The following is a 13,003-nucleotide window of genomic DNA, read 5'->3' as shown; positions in this document are numbered from 1 at the left end:
TTGGAAAGGTAATTTTTAACACTCAGACCTCATTTTTTTAGCATTGGTTAACTTTAGTGCCATGTTCTGGGCCTAAGAAATGATAGCATCACAGTAAATAAAAGTCACTCAATTTTTGCAAGAATTCTACACAAATCATAGCATGTTTATTACTCCCTCCGTTCTTAAATATAAGCCTTTCTAGAGATTCTACTAGAGGGTTACATACGGATGTATATAGACATACTCTAGAGTATAGATTCATTCATTTTGCTTTGTATGTAGTCATCTAGTGAAATGTCTTAAAAGACTTATATTTAGGAACGGAGGGAGTAGAAAAAGACGTACAGAGTTCATATCATAGTCACCACACAGAAATTGTTTAGCAGCTTCCAAGGCACTGGAATATGCAGTATCCAAGAATGGCATATGGAGAAAATGGTCATATTTTAAAAGCCAGTCCTTAGCAAGTCGTGCATATGATATATGCTGATCTTTTGCCCTGCAGAGAGACCGATAAGGACCCATCAAAAGTAAGAAATGAAATGAACCAAACACAATCAAGTTGGTCTTCCATAGCAGAAAATTATTGTACATGGTGCGGCATAACTTCTTATTCACCGAGAGAATGACAATTTCTTACTCGCTCACAGAATGACAACACTATCGTAAAAAAGCAAGCAAATCACTCCATGCATACTCTTGTTTAATGGACAACTAAATGCAAATATTCAAATCAGCTTAGTCAATTGATAGGCTGGTGCATTGTAGTCCATATCAAACCTTTTTAGATGGTGTGGGATGTCATTAAGCAATAAGGAGCTGGGCTTAACATTCTCCCCTGAGAGATTAGCCTTGACCTCGGAAGCTAAATCACCCTACTCTGAAAGGGTGTGGCGATGAAGTAAGTGAAACTTCTTTGGATTGCATTCACAAAGGTGCTTCCAGTGCTGGGAAAGAAAGAAATTGTCCATTAACCGAGAGCAAGAATTCTTCAGTACACAAGCATTGTCCGTCATTCCAACCATTTTGTTTCAAGAGTGCATAGAAGGATCAACATAAACACAAAACAATACAATGCAAAGATCGGTGGCAGCTTAAAATGCCATCTGTAGGCTACTGGATGAATATGAATATATGATGCAGATCCAGGTGGACACAGTATGCAAATACCCACAGCAGAAAACAAGAAGAAATGGAGAATGCCCACAAGCAGGAAAAACACATTAATTATGACTGTTACTTGCCAAGCAGAAACTCATAGAGAGAGCGATGACAGCTGGTACAGAACTTACCCTATAACGACTGAAGCCTTCACTGGTGCATGGCTCTCTCTGGAGTCCAATTGTAGAATATCCTCAGTTAGTAAACCTGAGCTGGTTGTGTTTTCTTGAAGATAGTCAGTACTGTATGGGCAAGGCTGCTTTGGGCTTGAACAGCCTGAACCCGGCGGGCAAAGCTCATGGCTGCAGGGCAAATGTCGACTCGTTGTTGATTCAGCTGGTTTGTAAATCCCGAGATCTCTATCCTGCATAATAGATGCTCCATATATGACGGAGCACCTGCCAATCAATCATTGCAAATAAGCACTAAAACTGCTTCCCAATTTGTACAAGTCCTCTTGTCTGTGTATTTCTATCAAGTAATATAAGCAACTTTAGGATCGGTAAAAATCAACAGAAAATTTGCACCAGGGATTACTGAATATGTCTCCAAGTGGCAGTTGGGCTTAAATTGGAAATTATGCAGCTCAAGTTATTGCGACTTTTCAGTTAGATAAAACTGGTGGTTGGTATTGAGGTGCAAAACAAATATGGATCATGTATGCACAAGCATCTTTTTTTTTGTAATAGTATGTGCAAGCCTCTAACGCAAGCATCTTGTCAAATCGACATGACCATCTCCAAATCCAGCATCTGCAGACCTTAACACAATGTAACTGTTCAAAAAAGGGTGCGTACCAAAGTTTCACGGTAGCCAGCCAATGGAGCACACCCAGTATCCAATGCGGCCATAAAGGAAGTGTTCGATGTCCCGACATCGACCCATGTGTAATACAACCTGCACAGACAGAAGTAACACCATTAGTAATCAGTAAAGCTAAGCTTCGGCCCATCATAGATTCACAATGTAACACACACCCCACACAGCAAAGCAACTTCTCGCTTTCCAATGCTGCGTTCCTCTATTACCAAATGCTAGCTAAGTGCCCGTGCGTTGCCACGGAATAAAATAATGTAGATAATGCCAATTAAACAATTGTTTGAATTAAAATTTTGTGTGAAATATGATAATATATTGGTCCTAGTTACTCACTCTTTGCAAGAAAACAAGGTCCTACAAAATATGATAATATACTGAAAAATTCACATCACGACAATTTCTTACTCTTTTATATCTCTTCTCCAAACCGAGAGCAAGCAACAACCATCCATGTCTTGCATGATGCCCACCCATCTCCATCGCTTGTGGCCTCCTACATCACGGTGGAGGCCAAGGGGACCCATCCCGACAGCAAGCGAGCTCCTCAATCCTAACACCAAAAGTTTCGTCACAAAGAATTCAAGATCGGGCTCAAGCCTACATTCAGAATTAGACCAAGAAACCTAGATAGAAGGGCAGGAGAATGGGGCGCATCGGCCGGCGGGGCGCGTCGGCGTCACCTGCAACGGTCGCGCTCGCGTCGAGCCGTGAGTATAGAGGAAGACCTGCACGGATGGGGCGGCTCCCACGTCATCGGAAGCGCCTGGCGGCGTCGACGTGAAGGGGGTCGGGGCAAGCGCCTGGCGGCGGCGGCGTGAAGCGGAAAAGGAGAGCGGCTGGCGGCGGCGGGGTGAACAGGACAGGAGCGAATAGATGGTGGTTGCGGCGGTGTGAAGGGGAGGTGGGGCGAAGACGCGCGGCGGAGGCGTGAAGAGGGCCGGGGCGAGCAGCGTGAATGGGAGCCGGCGAGGCGGAGGCGGCGGGGCAGATGCGGGGCGGCAGGGGGCGACGGCGTGGATGCGGGCAGGAGCCGAGGTGGCCGGCGGGGCAACGGGGCGGCGGCGTGGATGCGGGGCGGAGGCGTGGGGGCCGGCGGGGTGGAGGCGAGGGGGGGGCGGCGGGGCAACGGAGCGGGTCGACCAGGAGGAGGAGGCGGGGCAACGGAGCGGGTCGACCAGGAGGAGGAGGCGGGCGAGCGGGGGATTGACCGCGAGACGTGGGGGTGGGCAATTAGCGGTAGCGCTAACGAAAACTGTCAGTTTCGTTAACAACGTTTTTAGTCCGTTGATAATCTAATTAGACGGTCTAGATTGCGAGTTGGATCTGCCCTTTCGTGCTTTTAAAAACACAACAATTAATTGAATTTGGCACCAGCATATTGTTTTTCTAGTCATCAAGAACCCTATGTTCTAGTCATACTCTGTATTAGATACTGCGGATTTATGCTACAGGATAGAAGTGACGAAAGACTCCTTTTTTTGGGGGGGATGCATTTTCCGTTCCGAGTTAAATTAGCTGTGAAGGTTGGGGGTTTATTTCACCCCAATGAAGAACAAAAATCTCCATTTTGCAACAAACAAAGTCTGCAGTTCCTTTTTTCAGCATTACAGATTGAAGTACTAATGTAATGACATATATAACCAACGATAAGGACCTGATGCTCCGCGAGATTGCTTGACAGATAACCAAACAAAAATGTCCATTTTGCACATGCTACTCAGATATTTCATAGAATTTGATAGATAATACGTTCACGTGTCACATCGTGGCGTGGATAGACAATTAAGAGTCGCCTGAAGTGTTATTCAAAAAATAAGCCAGCTAGTCCATCTTCAGGACAAATGACGGTAAATACGATGGCTTAGCTTGCACTTGGTCCGATTAAAATAGCTTTGGCAAGACAATGCTAGGTTGTGACAGAATAATAGTTCATACAAAAGGATAGCTATTCATTTCATTCAATATGCTGAAAATTCCACGCATAGCATACGGCGGGTTCATTATTGAAAGTTCGAGTGCGCACGTGGCCTAATAACGGAACGCAATAATGCCTCTAACGAAACGCCATTACGACGGCACCATACTTTTGAGCCTACTGAGTAATTACTGGTCCATGAGAGACTGCTACTATACTACCAGCTAAATACAGACTAATTGACGCGCCTCGGCTTGCTAACACTACACACTATTGTTGATACCGGTTTGATTAAGCAACTAAATTTGCACGGGGAGAGCAGAACAGGGGGAGCAGGCAGTAGCGTGTTACCTTGGGTTCAGGGGGTAATTGGGCGGAGCGTAGGGCGACACATCGAGCCTGGAGCTGTCCCTGCTGCCGGCCGACGCCCGGCCGCCGCTAAACCCAAAGATGTTGCTGTTGCCAGCGCCGGCGTACCTCTGCATCTCGCCGAGCGAGTCAGCAGCAGCATGCCGCTGCCGCTGCCGCGAACATGGGCCGGGTTCCCCGCGAAACCCTAGGAGCGGATCAGGGCGCGTCCCCTCCGGTTCGGCTGGGATCCGCGCGCACGCCGCACGGATTCCCCGATCCCAGACCCAAAGCTAGGGTTTTGGCGGCCGGAGGTCGGAAATCTGCGGGGAATTTCTCGCGGAAAAGGGGAAGAACGGCGCCGCCGGCCGGCGCCGGAGGTGGGGGAGGAGCTAGGGTTTCCCAATCGGGCGGCCGGAACCCTAGCTGGCCGAGCGGCGCGGAGGGGAGCAGGGAGGAGCGAGCGCGGAGGGGGGGACGGGGCAGTGATGCGGGGCGACGGGGCGGAGGCGGGGGGCTGGCGGGGCAACGGGGCGGGTCGACCAGGAGGAGGCGGGCGAGCGGGGGATTGACCGCGAGACGTGCGGGTGGGCAATTAGCGGTAGCGCTAACGAAAACTTTCAGTTTTGTTAACAACGTTTTTAGTCCGTTAATAATCTAACTAGTCAGCGTGCACGTGCAATGCACGTATCATACAGAAACGATTTTCTCTCTCCCAACCTCTTTTCATTGAGGCGACAAGAGCGACGACAGTTTGCCCCCATCCCCTTTTCACTTCGGCGATGCAAGAGGGAAAGGACATCGGGCGCTTCAAATCTAGCATCTTGATATGGTGTTTGCAGGGTGACACATTGGTGGCAATGATGGTCTTGCATCAAAATAATCCTCGTGCTTTCTTGCCACCTTAGTTGTTCTCTGATCATAGTCGTTCAGGAGAGGGTAGCTTGGTCATCTCAGTGGTCTCCCGACCTAGCGAGTTTGGGAAAGAATAATATGGTGTTTTTGATGGGGCATGTGAAGCAGTATTCTTCAACTGTGTGGGATGAAGATGGTGCGCCAGGATTATCCCTGGGTGATGTGCCACAAAGCCTCGGTCTCATAATGTGTGGTGGTCGGTCGGTTCATCTCTCGAAGAGCAACATTGCATGCTTAAGTTGCTCCTATAGATTTGGGTATGGAGACAGTTCTCCTCCTTCTCTAGCGGTGGTATGGCGACATCAAAGGCGAATGTTGAGCAACGATTCGACAAGGCACAATTCTTCGCAATCTTGATTCCCCATGAATCTCGCCGAGTTCACAAGCGGGGAAGAAAATGAATAAATGATACTACAAGAGAAAGAGACTTTTTCTCTGAAGGAAAAAAATGACGATGCGAGGAAAAGTGGATAGCAGCTGGCAGCTTCGTGTGTTTCTCCCCAAGATTTTTTCAGATTTTAGCCTCGTCAAACTGGACGAATTCTCGGTCAAATAGGTTACCATCATGCCAGTTCTCCACAGTTAACACGGCCGGACAAAGTTGCAACAAATGTAAAACCTAAAGAACCAATCAATTCCTTACGAAAATGTATATACAAGAATTTACAGGACAACTGAAGACCATGCCTCAAGTTTCGGCACATGCATCATCTCAAAACACAACAACTATACACGCCTCCCATTACTGAAATGAAAAAGGAAATAGCTACACAAAATTACAGAAGCTGCTAGTAGATTTGAAACAAGATGAGGCACATACAAAAACGGCGTGCGGTACCTACTTTTACTTGAAGAGAAAAAGAAGCAACCTCAAGACGGCAACTATCTACACTTCGAGGTGTGTGATTTCGAAGGGGACGCGGATGGACCCGACGCCGTGTGATTTCGAAGGAGGCGGATGGACCCGACGCTGATGATCCGAATGACCCTTCCCGCTCCACCGAGTAGGCCACCAGCAGCTTCACCACATGCCGGTACCGCCTCCAGTACGTCGGGAACTTGGACATGCTCCTCACTATCCCCACCACCCTGCAAGCAACAACATCATCATCAAGAAGAAAAACAGCAACAATCTGACAGACATTACCAACAGAAACAACCACTGACATCTCAAACGAAACACTAAAACACAAATAAGCAGTTGAAGGAGACAACACACCTTCTACTGATCGCCTGGATCTGCGCCATCCTCACGGGATCACGGGGTGTCTCGGGGCCGTTATCCCACACGTCTGCACCAGCAGTAGCAGAACTACTGCCGACGAAAAGAGTCGACCTCTCCAGGAACCTCACTTCCTGCTCAGTCATCTTCTGCATCTGATCCTTGAGCACCAACACGGGGTGGAAGAACCAGTCCAGCAGCAGGTCATGCGGCCGGTTCTGCTGATCGACCTCCACGCCGTTGCCGAGAAGTAAGCCCGTGGAACCAGCCTTGATCGAGTGGAGGACGGTGCACAGCATATCATAAGAAGGCAGTCCCAGGTTTATCGTCTCGTTGCCACTGTCTTTTGTTCTTAGCCACTCGGTCAAGTCAACACTGGTTATGACATTCAAATTCAGTAGGTCCCTGCCCCTTTGCTCACATGACTTCATAACGTTTTCCCATATATGCAGATCAGAGAGAATGATTAGGAATTCAGGCAGGACTTGACATTCAAGATGAAACACCATGTACGTTGCGGTGCTGAAAAATATTTCAATCCACTGCCTCGCACGTACACCAAAGTTTAACCTAGTACATCTAATTATATGTTTCTGCTTCACATATACATCTCATGACATTCAAGTACACTATTTGTTCAGGCTCGTCTATGATCTATCCATTATATATTTGACAGCAAAGTTAAAAGAAGCTTCCACTTTGCTCTGAGAGGATAGAGATTCCAACATTGATCAGAGAGGAAGATGAAGGAATGATACTACTTATTTGGGTTTGGTACAGATTATATGGATAGATATTAGGAAGCATACAGTTGTCCAACACCTTTTCTAGGCAGAATGTGCTGCCAACTTCTCACATCTTTGAATTAAAGTCTGTATCCTAATTGTGGCCACTGGCCAAGTCAGTAGCTACCATACAATCTTGTAAGTTTAGAAGGCCAGCATTCCTTCTTTTATGTGCTTCTTTTGATCGGCAATCTCTTTCGCGCGTAATATGAAATCGGACGCGTGGGGGACGGGCAGGAAATGGCATTGAGGCACGATGGCAGCGGCAAGAAAGAGACCTGGTAGACGATGACCGCTCCGTAGAGACCCACGAAAATGCTGCAGACGACGGCCAGCAGGACGCTCCCAACCACCACCAGGGGCCAGAAAAGGATGGCCAGGCCGGCGATGGGCACGCAGACCGGCTCTAGGAAGGGGCCTTCGCTGCTGATGAGGTCGTGCAGCAGCCTCTGCCAGCCCTTGAAGAGCATGTAGGGGCTCTTGATCAGCGCGATCACCGTGTAGAGCGGTATGTCCACGATCAACCCCAGGAGGCCAACGAGTATGCATGACGGCACGTCCAGCACCCTGCACAAAACAGAACACGTTTTTCAGCGTGATTTTAGGCGTTCGCCATCACTTTTCTTTTTTCTTTTCTTGAGGGAGCATTCACGGTCACTTTCGGTGTCAAGCTTGAAGCAACTGTATATGTATATATAATGTGATCATGAGAGGGAGATCGACCCAGACCAACAGGGTATGAAAGTTTTTTGAAATACAAAGTGCGGATTTTTTTAACAGTTACCCCGCCTTTTCACTTAAACTATTGCACAGGTTTAGAAAAAAAGTAGCAACACATTAACTGGGTATGAAGGTTTTCTGAAATACACAGTGCGGATTTTCCTTGCCAAAACAACACAAGACATGCATATATGCATCCACACAATGTTCCTTTTTTTATTAGAGAACATGACAAGTTAGACTTTTCTCGCCAAAAAAATACATGACAAGTTAGAATTGAAGCACAATTTCGACTTAAATGACCACAAAAAAACTTGAGCCATAACGACATTCAGCCATAGATGAACACTGGTCGGGCAGATTTCGCATATGTTGGTGGTGTTTCATCACACATCAAAATAACTTGTAGCTACCCTACCATTGTTAATTATCCTCAATACTACAATCAAGTTACCCGTGCTTCAAAAATTGCAACGGCTGTCACATGCTATATCATAAGAAACAAACAGCTAGTTTAAATGTTTGAGGTTTCAGATAATATGAACTTACAAAACGGTAAACACCAAAGGAAACAAGTTTTCAGAAAATAATTGAATAACAACCAAGATAGGCTAACATTGAAGAATAATTCAAGAATGGACAAGAGCCAGTTTCATCAACATACAAATGGATCACTCAAATCCAAGTCATGGACATGATGCACATCCCAAACACCACGGGCACATTTATCAGTTGTAAAAAGAAAGTCAGCAATGCTAAATATAAGATGAAACTGAATTTAAATATGTCATTGACACTCAAAATCGACTGTACCGTAGAGGCAAACTGAAGCTCCGAGAAAAACTGAGCAACATGAAACACACCAATGCATATTCTTGACAAAGGGAGCTATATGCTAGAATTGTCAGTTATGATGCCCAGCTAAACAAGGCAGTCAATGCTAAGATGACCCAAAAAAGAGAATCAAGTACAATTGTTTCATTCCCAACCAAACAAGGTGGTCAATGCTAAGACTTAAATCTTCGAAACAAAAGTATATCATGCTAGTACTGTTGGACAAGTAATTTCCTTGCCAAAACAACACAGGTAAATATCCATACAGCGATCCTCTTACGATTAGAAAACATGAAAAAATAGACTCAAAGCATAACTGACTCAAATGGCCATACAAAACTTGAAATATAACAAAATTCAGCCACGGGTTATATAAAAGGGAATTGTACTCAAATCCTTTTACTCCAGGTTATGAACACCGGTCAAGCAGATTTCCAATATGAATATGTTGGTGGTGTTTCACCATAAATTAAAATAAGCTGTAGCTGCCTACCATTGTTAATTATCCTCAATATTACAATCAGGTTACCCGTGCTTCGTAAATTGCAAGGCCGTCACATGCTATATCACAAGACACAAGGGAGAGGGAGCAGGACATACCTGACCGCGACGCCGGCCGGTCTGGAACCGCCGTCGCCGCTGTCCCTTCGTTTAAGGTGGAGGAGGAGGTCCGTTGAGCAGCGGGAGGAGGCGCAGTGGCGGGGGGAGGGGTCGCGGCGGCGAGCGGCGGGAGGTGGGGGGGGGTCCCGGGCGCCTCCCCCGGCGATGCGCCCCTCCCCCGCATGACCGCCCGGGGCATGGCCGACGCCGAGGGCTCGCCAGAGGGCCCGACCCTCGGCAGCGTCGACCCCTTCGAGCAGACCAGGAAGGCGTTGTCCCTGCGGACCCTGTTCGAGGGCGAGGAGACGGCGTCCAGGGCGCCCACCCTGCCCACGCGCCTCGTTAGCTGGTCGGGCCCCAGCGACCGGCGCAAGAAGCACAAGAAGCTCGAGCTGGGCGGCAACCGGTGCAGGCGGGGCGAGCGAGCGGCGGCGTGAAGGGGAGGCGGCGGGCGGGGCGAGCAGGTGGAGCGGGGCAGAGCGGACAGTGCGGGGTGGGCGGGGCAGGCGACGTGAAGGGGGGCGGGGCTGAGTGGTTGGCGAAAAGACGTGCGTAGGATTAGCGTTAGCATTAACGAAGGCTTCGTTACTTCGTTAACAACGTTTTTAAACCGTTGATTACATGATTAGACGGCTAAGATGGCGAGTTGGATCTGCCTCTTCGTGCTTTTTATAGTAGAGATTAGACAGTCTAGATTGCGAGTTGGATCTGCCCTCTCGTGCTTTTAATATTACAGATGCATGAGTTTGAGTTGTTTTCTGTTTGCATTTTATGCCAATGCATGTCAAATTTGATCCATTGCCGAAGTTTATTTTGCTATAGTGGTTACTTTCCATGAAAAAATTTGACACTTGAGAAAATTTAACATATCATTTTGCAGGGAACACCTCCGAGTTGCCCATGTTTTGTCGAAATGTTGATTCATTTCCGTTCTCGTAAATTTCACGCGTTCGATGCGTTCGTGTCGAAATTCCCGTCGAGAAGAAGAATGTCGACTATTGTCGTGGGGGTCGCACTTCCTCTTTATACTCGTGATAGACCTTTTGGTAATGCATGAGAAGAAAGAGAAGAGCGATCATCATCGATGGTCGTAATATCAATGTGAGAAAGTTTACACCATATACACCACCAGATCAGTGTGACGGAGCACCCACCAGATAGACATGAGAGGTGGGAGTTTTTCAAGGAAGACTTAACAGACCAAAATGATTGAGCTTCGAGGCACCACCGACCGCCTAGGGCGCTAAAGCACCCAAGAGGCGCAAGCTCAAAGGTGCCCAAACACCCACACCAGATTGGATCGTGAAGACGTTCGACTACATCAACCACGTTATATATTCTTCCGCTTAGCGATCTACAAGGGTATGTAGATGCACTCCCCCCTCTCGTAGATGCTGATATCCATAGATTGAACCTGGTGAGCGTAGGAAAATTTTGTTTCCCATGTGACGTGCCCCAACAATCCAAGCATTATTCTATTTTACTTAATACTCTAGATGCATGTTGGATAGCGATTCATGGATGGAGTAATAGTAATAGGTGCAGGCAGGAGTCGGCCTATTTGCTTAAGGACATGATGTCTATATACACATGATCATTGTCATGAATATCACATAACTATGCACTTTTCTATCAACTGCCCAACAGTAATTTGTTTACCCACCATATGCTTATTTTCATGAGAGATGCCACAAGGGAAAACTATGCCCTCCGGGTCTATTCACTTATAAGTTTACTTGTTGGTGAACGTAGTAAATTCAAAATTTTCCTACGCCATACAAGGATCTATCTATGGAGAGACCAGCAACGAGCAAGGGGAAAGAGCATCTTCATACCTTTGAAGATCACTAAGCGGAAGCGTTACTAGAACACGGTTGATGGAGTCGTACTCGCATCGATTCAGATCGCGATGTGATTCTGATCTACGTGCCGAATCACGACACCTCCGCGTTCAACACACGTGCAGCCCGGTGACGTCTCCAACACCTTGAACCAGCAAGGAGGAAGGAGATGTTGAGGGAGAGCTCCGGCAGCATGACGGCGTGCTGGAGGGAGAGCTCCAAGCACCGCGGAGGACGAGGAAGGAGAGAGGTAGGGCTGTGTTGAGAGAGAGAGAGAGAGTTCGTCGTCTCAAAACAGCCCCAACGCATGGGTATATATAGGAGGAGAAGGAGGAGGGTGCTACACCTCTAGGGTTCCCACCCTAGGGGTGGTGGCAGCCCCATCTGGCGCCAGGAGGTGGCGGCCAGGGCAGGGAGAGGAGGGGTGGCGCGCCAGGTGGGCCTGGGCCCCCTCCTGCGCTAGGGTTGCCCCCTCTTTCCTCCCTTTGCCACGCCTTGGGCTGGGTGGTAGGCGCACCAGCCCACCAAGTGGCTGGTTCCCTCCCACACTTGGCCCACGTAACCTCCCGGGGCTGGTGGCCCCTCCCGGTGGACCCCCGGAACCCTTCCGGTGGTCCTGGTACGTTATCGGTGACGCCCGAAACATTTCCGATGTCCAAAATATCACTTCCTATATATAAATCTTTACCTCCGGACCATTCCGGAACTCCTTGTGACGTCCGGGATATCATCCGGGACTCCGGACAACCTTCGGTAACCACATACACTATTTCCCTATAACCCTAGCGTCATCGAACCTTAAGTGTGTAGACCCTACGGGTTCGGGAGACGTGCAGACATGACCGAGACATCTCTCTGGCCAATAACCAACAGCAGGGTCTGGATATCCATGTTGGTTCCCACACGTTCCACGATGATCTCACCGGATGAACCACGATGTCAAGGATTCAATCAATCCCGTATGCAATTCCCTTTGTCTATCGGTATGATACTTGTCCGAGATTCGATCATCGGTATCCCTATACCTTGTTTAATCTCGTAACCGGCATGTCCCTTTACTCGTTCCGTAGCACATCATCTCGTGACTAACTCCTTAGTCACATTGAGCTCATTATGATGATATTCTACCGAGTGGGCCCAGAGATACCTCTCCGTCACATGGAGTGACAAATCCCAGTCTCGATTCATACCAACTCAACAGACACTTTCGGAGATATCCGTAGTGCATCTTTATAGTCACCCAGTTATGTTGTGACGTTTGATACACCCAAAGCACTTCTATGGTATTTGGGAGTTGCACAATCTCACGGTCCAAGGAAATGATACTTGACATTAGAAAAGCTTTAGCAGACGAACAACACGATCTAGTGTTATGCTTAGGATTGGATCTTGTCCATCACATCATTCTCCTAATGATGTGATCCCATTATCAACGACATCCAATATCCATGATCAGGAAACTATAATCATCTGTTGATCAACGAGCTAGTCAACTAGAGGCTTACTAGGGACATATTGTGATCTATATAATCACACATGTATTACTGTTTCCGGTTAATACAATTATAGCATGAACAATAGACAATTATCATGAACAAGGAAATATAATAATAACTACTTTATTATTGCCTCTAGGGCATATTTCCAACAGTCTCCCAACTGCACTAGAGTCAATAATCTAGTTCACATGACTATGTGATTGCAATGAATCCAACACCCATATAGTTTTGGGGTTCGATCATGTCTTGCTTGTGAGAGAGGTTTATTAGTCAATGGGTCTGAACCTTTTAGATCCGTGTGTGCTTCACAAATCTCTATGTCTTCATATAGATACTCCTACCATGCACCATTTGGAAATATT

At 47.4% G+C, this 13,003-nt stretch overlaps 1 pseudogene; it reads right to left on the bottom strand.

Moving 5' to 3' along the window:
* Positions 1–4,444: 4,444 nt before the first annotated feature.
* On the bottom strand, positions 4,445–9,500 carry LOC123405695 (annotated as a pseudogene).
* Between the last annotated feature and the right edge of the window lie 3,503 nt (positions 9,501–13,003).

The sequence above is a fragment of the Hordeum vulgare genome, chromosome 6H (genome assembly GCF_904849725.1).
Source record: "Hordeum vulgare subsp. vulgare chromosome 6H, MorexV3_pseudomolecules_assembly, whole genome shotgun sequence".
NCBI classification, from domain to species: domain Eukaryota; kingdom Viridiplantae; phylum Streptophyta; class Magnoliopsida; order Poales; family Poaceae; genus Hordeum; species Hordeum vulgare.
Note: the sequence above shows the minus strand (reverse complement) of the source record. Positions and strands in the feature narration are given on the sequence as shown.